Here is a 20,653-nt window from a genome sequence, read left to right as displayed (position 1 = left end):
AATGGATTTCAGTGTTCTTCATTAAATATGTGATGTGATGTGATGTGAAGTGAAGCCACCACCAGTTCAAGGACTTGCCAGTGGATGTGGGTAGACTTACAGTAGCCCCGATATGACTCATCCATTCACCTTTTTACTATAGCTGTTACCGAAAAGCGAACAAAAAGGGTTGGGCGGATACGTAAGTAGAGTCACTTACTCGTATTCCGCGGGAATAAAAGATGCTCTTCCAACCATAATATCCAGTGCATGGATGAAGCATATCGCTATACATGCTTGAACCCGCCTGATGGTTTGTTTGAGAAGGGCGCGTCAGACTCATTTCAAACCTTCAGAAGGAAACAAGTTTCCTTCAAGTGACTTGGGCTGGCTATCCACAATCCCTCGTCCAGTCATCAATTCGTCCGATGCCCTGATGCTCCCTCCCCTTTACGCCCCCGTGCAAAATGTTTCATATTGATAAATACAATGAAACATAGTGTAATGAAATTAATATAACATAAAATGATATAATGGATTACAAAATAATATAATACAATATAATATAATATATTATAAAACATGATATAAAATAACAGGTAATGTAGAGTGTCAGTTATGCTCTTCTATCTTCGCAATACTGCAGGAAGTAGAATATTTCTCTTCTAATAACAATAACAATAATAATAATCAACATCTATAAAAATAATATATGTTATTATTATTGATGACAAATTAATAATAATAACAATAAATATAATGATATGTTGCGATATGCTATGATATTATATTACTTAAATTTATATGTCATTTCTAATCCTCTCATTCTGCCATCAACGCATTCCATCGACCATTTGTCACCACAGACACACGTGTAGGCATGAAACAGGAACCAGTGAGGACCAAGTTCACCTTGTGACGACCTTGATATTTAGTTGAAAGTTACTTTAAAAATGATAACTTATAAGGAAAACAAATTTATATTTTGCGCAGAGGTACGAAGTACTACTCATAATAAACCCTACAATATAATATAATATAATACAACATAATGCGATACAATATAACATAATATAATAGAAATATAATATAACATAATATAATGAAATATAATATAATATAATATAATATAATACAATATAATATGATATAATGCAACGCAGTATAATACCATACAACATAAATAAACACTGCGCTTTAGGATGGGCTTCAACCTACAAGCCATTTCGCACCATCTCATTCTGCTACTAACGCAGAAGGCGATAGCACCTAGTCGACGCCGTTCTATTGACCAAATGTCATCATAGACGCTCGGGGAGGCATGAGATAGGGACTTGTGAGGACTTAGTTATCTCACCATTTGACGACCTTCAGTGTTCTTCATTAAATATCTGCACAAAAAATATATATATTAAAAAGTGATTTGTACGTTGATTCTCATACCTTTATCTCGTCATTCCAATCAAATAATAATAGATAGCTCAAATACTAATAGATAGTTTAATTTTTTCCTTAATACTTTTGGTGAAATCTGTATAAATCTGTATTAAATTTAAAAAATATGTAAGAAATCTGTACTCTGTATTAAATCTGTATGCGCATATAAAAATCTGTATAATACAGATGAATCTGTATAATACAGATGAATCTGTATAAATGGCATCTCTGTTGGTCGCTGAACGTTTCTTGAACAACATATTGCACGAAATATTCGTTCAGTTTGCTGGGTCGGTTTGTTGTTGTATTTACCCTTGCAAAAATAGTGTGAAAATTAGATGTTACCTTCAAATAGAAAGAAAATTTGTTGTTATTCTACGTGAAGTAGAAGTATTGTGCAGGTTTGTAGTGTTAGTTTAAAAAAATAAGTGGAAAACACTTCAGAAATTCTCCAGTAAAACTAGTCCAACCGGGCTCCAACTCCTCATATTAAAAATGGCTCAACGATGGACCTCTGTCGGCCGGGTTTGTTGAACGAAAGAAATTGCATTCGGTTCAACGGTCTGTTTCAAAATCGGCAAACGAAGGTCACACTATCCATCTAGCATAGGCCTCCCGTTGAACGATTGATTGGACTTTCATTGGACCAATGATCCTACGTATTGGACCAATGAAGGACCACTATTGAATGTTTTTTTCTAAAAGGGTATCGGAATAACGGAATGCGCAATGAATTCTTACTCGACTGCATGATTTGGCAGTGCTCGATCGGTTCAATGCTAGAATTTTCGCCTGAATTGGCTGCTCGATCAACCCGATTGACAGTGACATTATAAATGTCATTGAATATTCGCTCATTTTATGAATATATTAGTGTAAAATTTAGGCCCCTTAAGCCATTTCACTACACTCCAGCTAGAGAAATGGATGATGCTGACTAAGGTAGGCCGTTTTGGTAATTTCCAGCGAATTTCAACAGTTCATGTTGGAAATCTAAGAAGAACTGGTTATTCACTAGTTCTGTATATCCGAAAAACATGACGATTTAAATTTGTATATTCAGTTATGTAATGTTTTGTCGTGAATACGACTTACTTTACTATGGGGCGCCTTTTCAAAATTAGCCATATGGAAGAATGGGCAGAACTTAATCGCGAATATCTCGACTTGTATTAATGGTAGCAACATAATTCTTTCACCATTTCATCAAAAATATGATCAGGAATTCAAGATAATATTTTGAACAGTGTGCGATAACCACAAACAACTCAAAAATTAAGTTTTCTTAAAATTTGAAAACAACGCGGAAAACTTTTTACTTTCGCTTGGGTTTTTCGCGCAAGGACGACGATTTTGAGATAGTCAGGCACATATCTTCAACTGAATGCGTATAAAAGGGGAACCGTGGTCGAAAATCGATCATTTCTTCTTGTGCGTTCGATGGAAGCAGACGTCGTGGGAGTGGAATCATCAACCAGCAGCGAGAGAGAATGCACCTTCTGCGTGGTTAATAAAAACCTCAAACGCTCAGGTCGCATCTCTCATTCGCTTGCTGGCCATCGAGGCGCGAGGACCAGCCAGCAGCAGCAGCGGGAGTTAAACTTTCCACCAGCAGCGAGAGAGAATGCACCTTCTGCGTGGTTAATAAAAACCTCAAACGCTCAGGTCGCATCTCTCATTCGCTTGCTGGCCATCGAGGCGCGAGGACCAGCCAGCAGCAGCAGCGGGAGTTAAACTTTCCACCAGCAGCGAGAGAGAATGCACCTTCTGCGTGGTTACAACCTCAAACGCTCAGGTCGCATCTCTCATTCGTTTGCTGGCCACCAAGGCGAGAACCAGCAGCGAATGTAACTGGATTCTGAGTGTTATTGGATCTAAATTTAGGTCTTGAACTCAGGGTCCAGTTCTCTATTCCAGACTTCTATTCGGTTGTTCTTAAAACCATAAAATTACTCCTAAAGAATTATGCGGAATTTACTTTACTGTACCTCTATACAACCCATTTTTGTCGTGAATACGACTTACTTTACTATGGGGTGCCTTTTCAAAATTTACCCTCTGAGAGAGTGATAAGAATCAGAACGCGTTCTAAGGAAGAGAACAAAATATCTGCTGCTGTACAACAAATCGTCCGGGAAAAATGTTCCGAAAAGTGGTGAATATCGCAGTGAGTTCCTCAATTTGGTCCTTGTGAATGCTAGAAACGAGTCCCTTCAGCATATTGATAGTTTCTTTCAATAAAATATGCAAATCCGAAATGAAATAATCGACATTAAAATTCTGTATGCGGCTATTTTTATAGCCGTTAGGACCGCCCATTAGTGAAAAAGCTACAAACGAAATCAGGTAGAAACAAGCCTCTCAACAAAACTTGAATCAGTTTGGATTGTATCGCCACTGCGAGCAGATGTGTTTTGTGTCGTCTGCACGCTTTCGACAAGAGCGATTACGTCACAGCTGCCAGTCATTAGCATTGGGAAAAAAACAACGATGGAGAGCATTGCACAATATCAGCCGTTCTAATGGTTCTAAAAGTTTTCTAAAGAACTATTAGGATTTGTTGTTCGCAAATCGTAGGGAAATATCCTCAGTTTACTACAAATCAAGAACAGTTTGCTTAGATTTGTGCACTTTTCGCTGTGTGAAATTCACAATAATCGAGATCAAGTGAAGCTTTCTTTGTTTTTGCGAAAAATGTGAAAAAGGGGAATGCGTGCATAATTCATACAATTGATATTCGGAAGTGTTAAGGAACATGTCAGTTGTTTTCGTATTCACGACATCCAGTTATGTCTCTGACATTACCCACCCGCCTTTTTATTTAAAAATAAACTGAAAATCAGCCCGAAAACGTGCAAAATCGGAAAAGAAGAAGACGAATTGACAATTCAGACCGCATCTTCTTACTCAATTCCGACAGATTTCCGGATCAACCAGTTGTAGGCGAAATTCATTCGGAATCGGTTGTTGCACTGGAGTTTTAATTGATTCGGAATTTCACATGATTTCCACACGGAATTCCGTATGAAAATTTTTCGCCGATTCGGATCTGATAATGTGAGTAAGAGCAAATTCAGCAGCTAGAAGTTCTATATGGAAGGTCTATAATAGAACAGAAACTAGAACAAACGTATCCCCAGCAAGCGGTTCTAGTTTTATTTATTCGACCAGTTCTGTCAAATTTAAAACTGCTCTGCGATGCCGTTTTTTGTATATTTGAAACACGAGTAAAACACTGCTGGGGCTGCCAGTTTTTCTTGTTATAAAATCCAGATTTAAATTTTGTAACTGACATAAATTATGCATCTAGAACTAGAACACTACCTAGGCCTTTTTGTTAATTTCCAGCGAATTTCAATAGTCTGTGCTGGAATTCTAAGAAGAACTAGTTATTTACTAGTTCTGTATATCCGAAAAGCTTGAAGATTTAAATTCATTTTTTATTTTTATATAAAAATAAACTGAAAATCAGCAAGAAACCGTGCGAATTCGAAAAAGAATAAAAAAACGAATTGACAATTCAGTGCGCATCTTCTCACTCAATTAAAATAAAAGCGTATGATGTTTTCACGCTCGGAAAAGCCTTAAACTCGTTATTAAAATCTAATATTTTCTTACTGATTGCATTCAAAATTACAGTTTATTCATGGCGGAATTCAATTCATCCGAATAAATTTAATGTTGATTGTACAGCTGGTTTCAAAATTTGGGGATTTAACGCAGGTTTATGCTGATTCTTCACCTTGTTCTATAAGCCTTATGAAGAATGGTCCACTTGGCAGGAATATGCTCTTATACTGAGTTTCAGAAGGCTTTCGTGGAGTTTTAATGCAAGGTTCATGATGTAGCATTGAAGACAGCTACAAATATTTACTAATATTAAAAATATTACTTGGATGATCTTGCAAGGCAGTTATCGTATGTTCGTGTCCCGACCTGAAAGGATTCTAGATGTCAGTAGGATCGGAGCACCAGCCATGAAATGTTTCTGTACGTTATGAATCGGAGGTGAAGTCTGTTGAAACAGAAGCTCAAATTACACTAAAAGAAAAGTAATACCAAGGAATTTTTCCGTTTGTCTTCAAATTGATGCGTACAAATAAATGTTTAAGTAAATCAAATAAATACCCCAATAAAATATTTTTTTTTGTAATGTTATTTTCAACCAAGCAGCGAAACCAACTCAACATTAATTCGATAAGTGCCTTTTCAGCAATAATAGACATTTGCAAAACTTTTAGAGTTTGAAGAAAAACGGTCATTGAAACACTAGACTTATGGTTTGAGTTGCGATTACTCAAATTCATACACTGGAACACTATGTCAAAAGTTGAGTAAAATTTACCATGAGTTCTCTCACATTTAATAATACATTCTCGAAATATTCTCATCAAATTTATGAGCGCCAGAATACATCACTTTTCATTACCATTTCTAGATTGGATTTTTAAGACCATAAATCATCAATCATAGAGGATCAATCATAGATGAAAATCAAAGAACTTTCTGCAAGACCAATAGCAGAACAATTTCTGGGTAGACATTGCGATAGGCTACCTGTTTTGATGTTTTTCCACCACCCTAAACGGAAACTGCTCCAACACACACAATCAACATTTTGACATGGCTCTAACGCAGTGTATTAATACGTTTGTTTACCTGTGTCAGCTGCATGAACTGCAAAACAGTATTAGTGTCAACGTCTATTCTACCGGTGACTGTGCACGACAGGCCTCATAAAAAGCCTGCTACGATGCGTCCTCGGCATCATTCAGTTTTAGACAGTGAACATCAAGTGACGTCCAGTTTGTGTATGTTTCAAAATGTTGTAATCGGAAGTTTGAAACTTGGTCTGAAAATGTACTGTGCATTTCGCTTGGGGTTGTATTTTTTTTGTCGAGTGAAATCTTGATCTTGAATTGAAAAAAATGTAGTGTGCTTCGGTCAGTACAATAAATGACGTGATTGTTGTAAAATTGCTTCAGATATGACGGGATCCTTCGGCCGAAAGCCCACGATAAAGCTACTAGCAAGCTGCATTACTTGAGTTTATACGATCATGGTGTGAGTTCCGATTAGTATTCGGCTAAAGGTGAACATAAAGTTATTCTTTGCAAAGAAAACATTAAAATGTAATTTGCAGATAACCGGATTGTAGTGCATTGCTGATTGGTGCAAAAGATTTGGTATATTTCAACACAAAAAACTTAAGTAAGTTGTTTTTAAATGAAATTTTTTCTGCTCGAACTTATGCGTTTTGTCTTATGTGTTTCAGGAGTTGTTTTTGGTGAGATGAAGAGAGGAAATTCACGAAGTGCTGTTTGCTTTGGTAACCACACCACTTTGTCAGCGTTGTCAAATACGTTGTCAAATAGGATCAATCATAGATGAAAATCAAAGAACTTTCTGCAAGACCAATAGCAGAACAATTTCTGGGTAGACATTGCGATAGGCTACCTGTTTTGATGTTTTTCCACCACCCTAAACGGAAACTGCTCCAACACACACAATCAACATTTTGACATGGCTCTAACGCAGTGTATTAATACGTTTGTTTACCTGTGTTAGCTGCATGAACTGCAAAACAGTATTAGTGTCAACGTCTATTCTACCGGTGACTGTGCACGACAGGCCTCATAAAAAGCCTGCTACGATGCGTCCTCGGCATCATTCAGTTTTAGACAGTGATACTTAATGTCACCTTTTATCGAAGACATGTTATCAACAAGATATCCAGCTCTCACATTTCAACGTGGTGCCGTCAGGCGAGTCCGAATACAAGTAGGTGAGAGAAATATAAAATTCGTGTGTGTAAAAAAAGCAGCACGGTGACCCATATAATTGATATGGTATGTTTGATGTGAATGCGATAGATGGCGTTACTGAACTGAAGATTGATTTCGCTCCAAGCTGCTATCGTGTATAGGAGCTAAATATGGTTAAGTTTTAGATTTAGAATTACATAAGATTTGCAACATTTTTTTCGATTATCAGAATTATCGACTCATTGGACGTACGATTACTTGCAATATTTTTCAACCACATAAAATATTCTCTGATCGTTCTAGAAACATTTACCACGAGATTAGTTATTCTTGTTTCTTTTCGACTATCGTATTTTTTGTTTAAACTTTGGATACACATTAGGTCATGGGATGGTTTTGAATCATCGATTTTTTTCACTTTTAAATTTTGCGGTTAAAAACCATTTTCTACACCTCTTATTTGGGGCTTTTTTTAAATTTGTTTCTATTGTATTGAGGCGTTCTAAACTACAGTTAATCACTGTATCTGTCAAATAATCGATATTTTCTTAGTACTACACTTCTCGGCAAACAACCATTATGGTTAAAGCCGGGGCACACTTTAATCTTTTAAAAAGGTACCACACTTTAATTTTTTAGAGCCACCAAAATATTTCCTCGAAAGGTTCTCTTAAGGAGGCTGGCAGCTTTGTGTACCGTGTGATCTAGGCGACACCTCCTATAGTGGGGGATACGCATTAGTTCTACACAAATAGCACAATAGTGCACGGCTCGTTCGGATATGTATTTTCGGAGTGTTTCGGAAACGACACTTCACTAGCCACTTTCACTTTCAGGATGTGATAATATTTACTAGCCACTTAGGGATAAGACCCTCTGTGCTTGTTCTCTAATTTCAAATGCACTTGGCAGTCTCATCTTCGGTTATGAAATATCATGTTGCCTTTTGACCTGACTGTTTATTGCTTGTAATCATGAAATACAAGTGATCCTTCGTTGGTTTCAATCAAATACTTTTATCGCCTATTTCTTGCATCCTAATCTTAAGATGTGAAATCTAATGTAAGCACTTTCAAGGATTGCTACGCAAGGCAACACTTAGTTTTGGCGGAATCTAATTCGTATTACTAACTATAAAGTGAGGTAAAGAATACACCCGCTTAAACTGGTATTCAATTTCTTCTTGAGTTAGTTTTCTGATGTATCCCTTCGACTCATAGTCTTTAAAGGTGGTAATGGTCCATTCCTTCTTATAGGTATCCTTATTCAAATTTCTCTCCATTATTCAGAGTCTATTCAACGGTACGTCATAGCTCTTTGGAAATTGGACATCATAATGACCCCAAAGTCCTCAGTGGAAAAGGAAATTTTCATTATTTTCCTCAATTCATCTTCTTGCTGAATTATCATGACGTGCTGGCTATTTGACCTGCCAAACACTAACCATCCCAATTTTGTTTTTATGGCTATGGGTTCATTTGCTTTTCTGGTAACGCTTTTTTTTTAAATAAATGGCTATGATTTAGGCCAATTAAGAGTTTTGGTTTCTCACACTTGTATTCAGTTAAAGGTACCTGACTTAAATATGGATATTTTACCTTTAACTCAGGTACGTTCATTGACTGAGCAGGTAGATCTAAATTTGCTTTGAGTGCCATATTTATCACCTCCAAGTCTTTCGTCATTGCAGCGTATTCATCATTCCGCTTTTGACACTTTGCGCCAATACCAGTCTTCTCGTCTTGGTGGCCGTTTATCGAGTCCAACACAAGATGCATGAAACCACCTGTCGCAGTCAACACATTTCAACATTTTGACCAATGCGCGATCTTTCTTCGTGCAAAGGCGACAATGACCGTTTGGGTTCGATGCAAACTCCATTTTATCATAGATCATCACTCTCTCAATTTTAAATGTTTCAAACTTCTCTCGATTAATAATCAAGCTTTTCATAGTTACGACAATGTGATCGTTAATTATTTTCACCTGAAAGGTTATTGCATCCTTATGATTTAGAACAACTAGGTCATTTTGTAAGGACTTACTAATATTTAACTGTATATCGCTAACTTCCTTCTTTGACAAAGGACTTGTTTTAAATTTCCTGTGTTTCAGTACAATATCGTCAATCATTTCCCTGGCTAATATAACTGATTCTACTAATTCTAGTTGGAACTGAAGTCAATCCATTGTGTCTCCTCTTGCTTCCATCTTTGCAACAGTGAAATTCAGATTCGATAGCTTCGCCTGTAGCTGAGCTGCAATCGCCATGGTTTTTTCCCTAGTATTCTCGACCGACTCCGATATACGATGGATTTTCTGATCTTCGTGCACTTGCATTGCATGAATTTCGTCCTCTATATCGTTGCCTCCGAATACTAAATCCTTGAGAAAGCCTAAAATTCCCTTACTGCGTTTTGATCGATTTCCTCGTTGTATCTTCATTATTGCTTCACTGCAATAGTAATCCAAAGAAGACATAAGCTGCCGATATTGTCTCGTCTTTAGATGTTTTTCAAGCTGCTTCAAATGATGATTTTCGTACTGAAGCGTGTACCAAGTTGATTGTCTTGATGTCCTCAGGTACTGATATACTTGTATATATATTCGTCGTCCACTCTCCTCTTCTTATTAGCGTTGTACCAAGATGGTCGAATATAAGTCCTTCTTGGTCAACAAGACGTATTTTTAAACTATCGACCATCGATAGTATAGTTGTGGTTGCCAGTATCGTACTAGCCAGTATGTTTGGTTTCCACCAATTACCGGGAATAAATTTTCCTTTTCTTGTTTACGACTGCAGTTGGTTCGATTCTTCGTCGTTTTATTTCTTCTATATTGAATTTTTCATGTTTTCCCCAGTTAGGTAAACTGAGATCGACGCGCCTATTTATTTTCGATGACGAAGTTGATTTCTGCGTGTCTGGCGGTAGTTCTTCGATAACCATCACGTGATCTATTTTATCTGTTTCCTTGTTCGTATAAATTTCAGGTGTATCTTCAATATCGATGACAGCATTTTAACCGCTGGTCGCGTATATGTTTTCCGTTAGCATCCGAAGTTCTAACTTCGGCTGATCTTACTTGACCAGCTTTGGCAGTATGAACCTGAATTATTCGCCCCTTTATCCAATTTGAATGTATTCTATTGTCCTCAGCTATTGCAAAACATTTCTGATCTGTGTTGAATCTTTTTCCAGATCTGTGAATCAACTATCTTAGCATTCGAGTCATATGGTGGAATGTAGTTATTCGCTCTACTCTTCGATCAGAAAATGGTTTGGTGTTAAAACAACGTCCGTTAAATTAGGGTAAGGGCTCCCTATTTCATCTCAGCTCCAATTTCCATCTCATTCCTTCACCTCATAACTTTGCACAAACTGTGGAACGTTTGAAAACATTTATTCTAGGTTTTGCCACACTTTCCAATTGAAAAAAAAATCAGTTAAAAACCTTCAACGATCGCTGTTGTCATTTAAAAAAAAAAACTCACTTTTTGAGTTAGGAACCACTTTCGTCTGAAGTTTTACAATTCATCATGTTTCTGTATATTTACTAATCGATTCGTCTCAAAACATGATCACTATTTCACATAATTACACAACTATTCAATGTTGGATGACTTTATAGTTAGTAATGTTCACTTTCCACTTGTTTATTCAACGGTTAAAGACTTCTGAAATTACCTGATAAGCAATAAAAGCAATGAAAAATATGAGATGAAAATTTGCACTTAATTCACTTGACTGCGCTTTGTTTTCATCTCATTTCGTATCGCAAGGTTGCCAAGTTTTCTCATAATGTTAAATAATAAAAAAAATCATTAAATTATCATCAACAAGTATTTTTTGGTATCCGTGACATTGGTTTAATTATATCATTGATATTTATATATAAATAAAACTGTTTCGGATTCTAATGTTACCAAATTGAGCGTGCTAAATATTAATCAAATAACCATTGTGGCAAATCTAGTAGCACTGGTTTCTTTCCGCTATACGTCACCATAACACTGTTAAATGTGTGTGTTTCATCGGCTGTGCACCGAGATGCCAGATATTTTCATAGAAAATATGTATCTGCTCTATCTGTTTTCACTAATAAAATGAATCAAATTCAAATTCAAATTGGTTCCAAATTTTAATATAAGTGGTTATCAGTGTTCATCATCAAACATTTGCACAAAAGATTTCCATTTTAACATGCGATTTTTCCTTTGATTAATAAACTTTTAAAGAAGTACTGCAATCAAATACTAATAGATACTCAGAGAAAAAAGTCTAACGTTTTACTTCTCACTTTTTATGAACCTTTACAAATCTGTATTAAATTTAGAAAATCTGTAATCTGATTTAGCGAACGCGAACGCAAAAATCTATACAAAACAGATAAATCTGTATGAATGGCATCTCTGATTCTGCAGGGCTAATGCCTAAGTAGTAACATTTCTTTTTTTGTTTTTTAAGTTCTCCAAATTAACTGCAAAGTAAAATTTTAAATTTGAAACGAAAGGTAATAAAAACGATCCAAAAAATTTTAAACGTCGAAATGATGTTGTGTCATAGTTGGCATTAGGCCCTTTTTAACGAAAATTCCGACATTTTGAACCTGAGAGTGTAACAGTGCAATATTTTGGTTTTGATTGCTGTCACCATTGCTAATTTATGGGATGAATAAAGGACCAATCTTTGAGATGAAATTAGGAGCACAGTAGTGAACATATCAGAAGTGTTTTTAGCTGATTTTCTAATTATTATTTTAATTTCCAAGGAATGTGAATCAATCACCAATGTGGATGAAATGTTCATTTTTGCTGCCATACTAGAACCCAACCTTTTGTTGATGTCGGTCACTATTTTTTTCATTTCGTTGTCAGCTCCTACGAAGTTAGTACCATTATCGCTGTAGAGATCGGTGATTTGACCAACTTGTGCCTGAAAATCTCTCAGGCATTTAATAAATGAGTCAGTATCCAATCGGTCTGCCACTTCTGTTTGGCATCCTCTCGTTTTCATACATGTGAAAATTACTCCCCATCGCTTCTCAATTGATCTTCTTACTACTACTTCAAATGGTGCCAATAGTGGATTTTTTTGTTCAACTTCGAGGATTTTGCATCTCGAACAGGCCGCTTTCACTGATTTTAAAACTCCACTTATGTTATTTATGTGGTAGTGTTGTTCTAATGCCGCAATAGTTACCCCGATGTTAGCATGAAAGAATTTTTTGTGGACATCTTTTACAATTAATCGTGTAATATGATGTTTCGGTGGTAAAACTATAGGTATTTTCATATTACCGGGTATACTTGTCTCGTTATTCAACCTGTTGTTGAATCTCATTACTCCATGATCATCCAAGAAAGGCGTTAGCTTAGTTAGTGTGGACTCAACTTAACCAAGTGATTATATTTTACCAATTCGCTCATTTCCTGTGGGTACATTTCCCACTGAGCTTTTCTGTACAGGACATTTTCAATTTCCTTCCTTAATCCGTAGGGTATTCCCGGTTGAATTTCCTTTCTATTTTTACTAGTATACCACTGCGCAAATTTTCTTAGAATAGCCAAACTTCGTACTAATTTCCACCAATCGGAAAATTTGGCTTCTTGAACGGTAGAAAAATCTTGCTTGTTGTGAATGAATACATACCTTATGATAAAAAAAGAACCGGAATTTTCATTTTAAAATTCACGCGCTTGTCCAATCGGTAAACTTTTATTCTTTCAACGTTGGCAACACTTTTATACACATTCTGTCAAATTTTGGCGCATATCGTACGATTACTTTTTGTTTGGCGTCTATACAAAGAAGTTGAAAAAGGCTTTGTTAATGGCAGGAGACTCCTTTTCCTAGAGTCCCTTAGTGGGATTTCTTTTTTAGTAGGATTTCTTTTTTATTGTAAAAATAAGACACGCGTGTTGTTGCCTGACTAAAAACAGACTGTTTTATTGTTTTCATCTTACATCTAGATGTACACTTTTCTTATTCTAGTTCATCCTCTACTGTTGTTCCAAGAACTGCAGCTTGTAACTCTAATCTTGGAATTGAAAGTGATTTAATGGGAGCATCGTTATATTCTGGCAATTTCCTATAACCAGATAGACTGCAGCAGCAAATGCTTTTTCTGTACTGCATATGGCAGTTTAATAATAATATCGGCGATCAATCTATGATCTTGTAGGTACGCCTCTTCTTGTATCGCTACCAAAGTTTCAAGAGCATCCGCCAGCTCTATGATAGCTGTTCTGCTTTCCTTCTTTACTCGGAATATATCCGAAAGTAGCTGTTTTGTAAACAAATTCCGGCCTACCAAAGTTGTCTTCTAGACGTTCTATAATCTTTGGTACATTCTCGGAATTGAGCACCAATTGTAGTACGCATCTTGCTACGTATCCTTCCAATACATTCTGAAGGCGAGTTAAATTCTCCAAATTCGTGAAAGATCCAGCTTCTGTGATGCTATCATATATTTGTTTGAATTTCGGTCAATGTCATTAGTGACTGCCTTTTTAAATAGATGATCCAATTATCATCTGACCGAAACTGGTTACTTGAACCAGATTCTTGTTTCGGTACCCTTGAGTCCAGCCGAAGTTGGTCGAGCTCCATGAGGTTCTTCTCGATTAATCTACATTTAATGCAGGCCCATCTTTCATTAGCTGCCGGAATGACTGTGACGTTCGCACATACAATCATCACATTGTATCATATTATCCTTGGAGTTCTTCTCCGTGCACAATCTACAATCTCCATTGAGATTGGTGATGAATTGAATGCCGGTAGCCATTTTCTTTGTAATTTTCTCTTTCTTCCAATAAAAACGCGCTGCTGGTTCTGGATTACTCTACTCGCCGTTGCTGGTGCTGGGCTTCTAATTTTTTCTGGCCCCGTAAATCTTCCTGAAGAATTACCTTTATTGACATTCGAGCGACTGTCATGGAATAGTGGTGTTTTGGTAAGAAAATTAGATTTTCTTGGTTTACAACCAGCTCCTGGTGGAGCTACCAAATCTCCCTCGAAGGGGGTTCTCTTAAGGAGGCTGGCAGCTTTGTGTATCGTGTGATCTAGGCGACACCTCCTATAGTGGGGGATACGCGTTAGTTCTACACAGATGGCACAATAGTGCACTGCTCGTTCGGATATGAATTTTCGGAAAGTTTCTGAAAATATACTTCTCTAGCCACTTTCACAGAACTTGAAATTTTTTGAGGAACAAACTACTGCAGGACGTGATACTCTTGAGCGACAACAAACTACCCTTTTGGGTTCTGATCTAAGACTGATTTATTTACAGAAAATCTAACCTATTTATACAGAATTTTCTTACATAGTAGGTATACAAATGATATATCGGGTAAACCGTAAATCTTCTACCCTTCAATACATAGTTAAATTGCAATTCATTGCAACGCTTTCTAATCCTGGGTTTTCTTACCCGATACATGCCCGACCGGCTAATCCGGTCGGCCGTTGTTTCCATTTTGGTACCTGACTCAAGCATTATCAGGCACCAGACAATTACTTGCATTTGTACAAACTAAATGCATTTCCTTTCATTACAAATATTTTCATTTCAAACCATTTCGAACACAAGTGACGATTGCAGGTACTGGACCTTACATTGTTAATCCCTAACGATTTAATCCTCTAAAGGGACCGTAACGTAAATGCAAATTTATTTAACCGAGTCTAGTCGGGTCCTAACGAAAGCGCAGGGAAACATAAACAATGTGCCTTTATACCTGACCCGTACTTTGCTTAAGGTGGATTATCTCGGTGCGCTGCCGCATCACGAGCCTGCTGACCTTTTTTCTGGTTTTCTTTTAACCTGCCCTATCTCGTACAGTCATGTTGTACGATCGTTCTCGAGGTTTGAATTTGATGCTAAGTGAAGTTGAATGTGCCTGATGTTTTAATTTGAAATCGATAAAGTTTCGATACTCATCGTAACAAGTGGTGTAAACTGCGTTCGTCCTCTCTGTTATCTTTTGTTTCAACAAATAATCACAAAATTATAATGAACTCTCAGCTGTGTTTTGCGGAAGCGGAAACAAATATTGCGGTGGCCTGCTTGAATCTCGTGTCGTATTACATTTTTTAATTCGTAGATAAATATATACTACCACATACATAATACCTAACAATCCTACACCCACTAATACATATTCAATAATGGGTTCACCTATATCTTGTTCCTTATAATCATCCGTTGTTATAGTGAAAATTTTGTTGTCAAATGGATTCGCAGGCTTATTTAATTCTGCTAATGCAGTTTCATTCTTCTCTAAATTGAAATTAATCTGAATTCTTTCGTTAAAGAATAAGTTTGTCCGCCTTTCTTCCCTATTCACGAATCCATATATAACACTCTTATTATTTTGGATTTTACAATCGAAATCTAATTTAACTACAGCCACCTCGTATGGTGGCGCTATAATAGAATTCTTGCAGTGAATTATAATACTAGTTGTGTCACTGGCGAAGTAAAGCACCTAGTTCTCATCCGTGAGTGAAATCATCTCGGCGTATGGTGGCGATAGGTGAGTAATATTGCAGCGGCTTTTCGAAACTTTATGTGCCACTAGTCCAGATACGCAGTCGAGCTCCTTATGAACCAGACTAGGTTCCACTATAAAATGAGTTTGGTTCATTCGTACTGGTTCCGTAGTTGGGTATGCGTGGTTTTCCTATATCAATGATGGCATGATTTTCCATATGAGGTACAGGAATAATTTGAAACATTTCGTACACTGTCTTGCTGACAACTACAGTGTACATTGCGATTACGATAGTCCCATTGATCTGCTGCGTTTGGCTTTGTTTCGTCAAATGATCGTTCTCTAATAAATCCCTCATTTCGTTTGGGTATGATTCCCATTGTGCCTTTCGATAAAGAAAGTTTTCTACTCTTTCTCGATCTTCCATGTTGATGCTTCTACGGAATTTCTTTTTATCCGTTATCCATTGCGTGAATTTGTATATGATTATCGTTTGTTTCGCCAATTTCCATTTGATTTATGTGGCACACCAGGTTGTCGAGTGCATCTGCCATTTCACAGGTCACGGATCTACTCTCTTTCCGTATCCGTGCTATTGCTTGTAGAAGCTCGTTATAAATTAATTCGGGTCTCCCGAATACTTCTTCTAGTCTCGCGATTATTCGCGGTACGTTGTCAGCATTCATCATAAGCTGCTGTACTCGCTTGTAAGCCTGACCTTCCAGGACTTGTTCTAATCGGTTCAGATTCTCTAAATTGGAGAATCGACCTACCTCTGTTGTAATTTCGAATACGTGCTTAAACTTTGGCCACGTATTCGCGGATCCGTTGAAACGGGGCAATTGCATCAGTGCCTGCCGTTTCAGATAAATGACCCAATCTTGGTTATTATCATTTATTACCCCTGAGGGGAAGGGTTTCGGTTCCGCTTTGGTTTCAGCATTTTTTATGCTTACTTCCAAATTGAACATCTTCTCTCTCGATGCTCATGCATTTTATACATAACCACTGTCACCGGCTGAACGAGAGCGATTTCTCGTTCGATGACTTTACCCAACACAAGTTCCTAAACTGGCTTAAGAATCTTTGGGTTTGAAAACTATTGTTTCCTTTTTTTTTTGTTTAAATCTTTCGGATATCCGGGAAGAAACAAGTAGGGCATAAGAGCGGAAGTACGCTTTTATGCTGGCTACGGTTCTCCAGCGGACTGTACCTAGGGAAGGTAAAAAAAAGGAAATGTTATCTAATCGAGGATACTTCACCAAGCTCCAACAACTTCCTTCTCTGGCGATGACTTTGTCCTGTGGGATGAGAATTCGACTGGCGACGACCTTCTATGGCGCTTTCTTTCTAAGTATAAACTAGCACTGACTGGTGTAACTAATAGACTTGCTCTATTTTCAATTTCCTTAAACTATATATAATTTAAAATATCTACCCTCGCAAAGGGGTTTTTAAAAAGAGAGAACACTTTTCACTTCTGAGGTTAAACTGAAACTAAACTTTATTTTTGTTCTAACTTTACTCTAAGCCTAACCTAGCTAGCTGCCGATCGTGAGAACCCTGTCGATTTACTATTCCCTAGCGCCGGTAACGCGATACAAGATTTGTTTACCGTGTACGTGACTGATGCTGGGGCGACGATTGTTGTTGATGCTGCGGTCTTCATTCTGTGGGAATCTCGATCGTCTGCTATTGGTGACGTTCTTGGGAAACGCTGGCTGTTAACTCCTCCATCCCTTAAAGAAGCACGACCCGTGCGTTCGACTAATGCTGTTGAAGATATTTTGGTTTTATGATAAACGATGCCTAGAATTGTTGTAATCAGGATAACTGCGCATATGAAGGAACCAATTGATAAATGTTGTTTCAATTCCAAAGATTGAAGGTTCTTCCTGTTTTCGATATGTAGGTCATGTAACTGGGTTATGTTGACGTATTTTTCCAAATGTGTTTCTGCGATTTGGTTTGACCTTAGAGGTGCGATAATAGGGTGACGGAATTGAATTTCATAGTTTTCGAATAATTTGTTTCCAATAATGATGGTACAATTGTGGAATGAGACGAGAAAAATGCCTTTCAATTCTTTTTGATTAATTCCACACGTGCTGCTCAATGTAATTTTGTTGGTGAGCGCTTTGACTATTATGGTACCAGGTGCGGGTAATTCATATTCGATGGTTTGTGGCAATTCTGAGAAGGGACATTTTCCGTTCAAACCTCTAATCAATGGTGCGATGCAATCATCTGCACTGATGTTTGTCAATAGTTCTCGTTTACAGATAGTAATTTTGGGCGTTTCTTGGCATCCTGTAGAAACGGCTAACGTCTCGTTTACATGTTTGAAGATTACTTTGTGGTCAATGTTCACTGTTTTGTTGTTCACAGGTAGCGGTAATAAAAGCATTTTGTCAAACACAATAGGCTGTACGTTAGGGATATTGATGCTGATAATGATGTTATCTCCTTGATAAAACGCTGTAGTTGTCAGGTACACGCAAACTTCGTCTAAACTATCAATCTTGAATCCTTGCTTGGTTAGCTTTGCTGCTATGACCTCTAGTTCACTATTTGATAAAATTTGTTTGTTTATTATGTTGACCTTGACGAGTGATAAGCTATTTTCTATAGAATGTAATGAGTTTAAGAGCATATCTAATTGAAATAAGATTGAAATTTTAGTGGATTCAGTTATGATATAATCTTCTTTAAGTAAAATTTTAGCTAAACTGTTCTCATGATCCTTGATCTGATTGTTTACAATATTAATTCGTTCTTGAAAATTTGCATTGATAGATATTTGTTTGTTATTTTCATTTAATAAGCTATTTTCATTGTTTTTCAGTGCATATAGATCTGCATTAATATTTCTCAAATCCTGGGCATCTAAATTTCCGGTGATTAGTTTGATAGTGCTTCCTAACACTTCTATTGATCTTTTTACCTTTCTGTTTCTTGGGAGAAGGCTCATGAATGTATCATTTATCATTGAAAGCTTTAATTCGATTAAATTTGAAAAATCTCCTGTTTTATTGTTGATTCGATTCAACACATTTTTAATTGTAGTAATTGAATTCTGGAACTGGTTTAATTCTATAATGTGCAAAACCTTATCATAGCCTAAACTAATTCTTCCTTCTCCAACTTTCATAATTAACGCACCCGGATTATTCGAAATGTCATGTATTTGAATGAATTGAGGATAGGAAAAGGGAATGAGAGAAATGAGTGCGATGATCCGAAAGTCCATCCTGAAAGAAAGACAAATATTAATTTCAAAGTCTTTTTATGTTTTCTTTGTGAATTTCCCGGCCGGACCTATCGAGGATCGTTCTTTGTTTGTCCTCCATAGCTTCAGTCGGTGAAAATCTTTCTTTAGTTTTCTTTTTGATTCCTTGAATCCTTTTGAAAACTATTTCTTCGTCTGCTATGTGAGGTGCTTCTTCTCTTCCTTTATTGTGGAAGGATAAATTTTTTGATCGTGTCTTATCGTTTGCCAAAATTACCTCATCATAGAAGTTGTCTCTTTTTTCTATCATTTTCTGAATGTCAAGAGGCCGTTCGTGTTCGTCCTTTAGCCCAAAGAAAATCTCTCTCGGTTTGAAACCGGTGGCTGAATGAATCGTGTTGTTGTACAAAGTACAAGCAATTAAGAAAATTTCTTTGTGCGTAAGGTCATTGTACTGGGGCTTTATACATCGAAAGATTTCTGCAACTGTTGAATGAAATCTTTCGACCAAACCATTACTTTCACTGTGATTAGCAGGCACGAAATGCATCTGTACATTCAAATTATTTACCATACCTCTTATGTCGGCTGATCGAAATGCAGGTTCGTTATCACTTACGATAAGCTCCGGTGTACCATAGGTTGAGAAAAGTTTCAGCAGGCCTCTTCTAACATCGACTATATTCCTGGATTTTATTGGGATCAATACTCCGAATCTAGAGAACTTATCTACTGCAGATAAAAAGATGTACGGTTGAGTTAAAAATATGTCAATATGAATTATTTCTAATGGTTTTTTCGTGTTCGGTGTTGAGCCAAGTTTAATTTTGTATGGGTGTCGGTCATATTTGTTTCGATTACATATTTCGCAAATTTTGATGAACTGTTGAATTTTATGCTTCATTTTTGGAAAGTAGAACCGATTGGATATTTGTTTTTCGTTTTCCCAAACTCCTCGGTGGGCTGATTCATGAGTTTGTTCAATGGTGGCACTTTGTTCCTCGAGGGTTTTCAAGTCAACCAAAAGTTTCTGCGTGATGAAAATTTTGAAAGTCTTACATCGACTAAAGTAATTTTTGTATACTATTTGAATCGTATTTATCAAACTTTCGGGACACAATATGCAATTATTGCGTTTCAAGTCCATAAAATCTTTAAATATTGTTATCAATTGGGGGATACCAAATATTAATTTTGTAATGGTTCTTCTATGAACTCTCGGAAAAACCTCTTCGTGAATATTATCTTCTTCGGGGCCAACTTGAAGGATTATTTGATTACTGAAATAATTTAAAGGTTTTTCTGTACACGGAATGTATTCGGAATCATCCGTGTCTGCGGAATGTACTGTTGCGTTATCTGATGATAGTTCATTTTCGTTAACGTTAATTTCTTGAACAACTCTAGACAATCCGTCTGCTACGACGTTTTGTTTTCCAGGTTTGTATTGAACATCGTAATCGAATTCTGCTAAGCTTAAACGCCAGTGGATCAATCTTTGATTCGGTTCTTTTAAATTCAAACTGTAAGTTAACGGTTTATGATCGGTGTAGAGCGTAAATTTTCTTCCATAGAGGTACGGTCGAAAATGTTTACAACTCCAAACGATCGCCAAGAGTTCTTTTTCGATCGTTGAATAATTCTCTTCAGATTTATTCAATGTGCGTGAAGCAAACGCGATGGGTTTGTCTTTACCCAAAGGTCCTTGTGAAAGAACAGCGCCAATTGCATGATTAGAGGCGT

This window comes from Malaya genurostris, chromosome 1 (genome assembly GCF_030247185.1).
Source record: "Malaya genurostris strain Urasoe2022 chromosome 1, Malgen_1.1, whole genome shotgun sequence".
Lineage (NCBI taxonomy): Eukaryota > Metazoa > Arthropoda > Insecta > Diptera > Culicidae > Malaya > Malaya genurostris.
The sequence above is the reverse complement of the archived record's forward strand: the minus strand, read 5'-3'. Positions refer to the sequence as shown.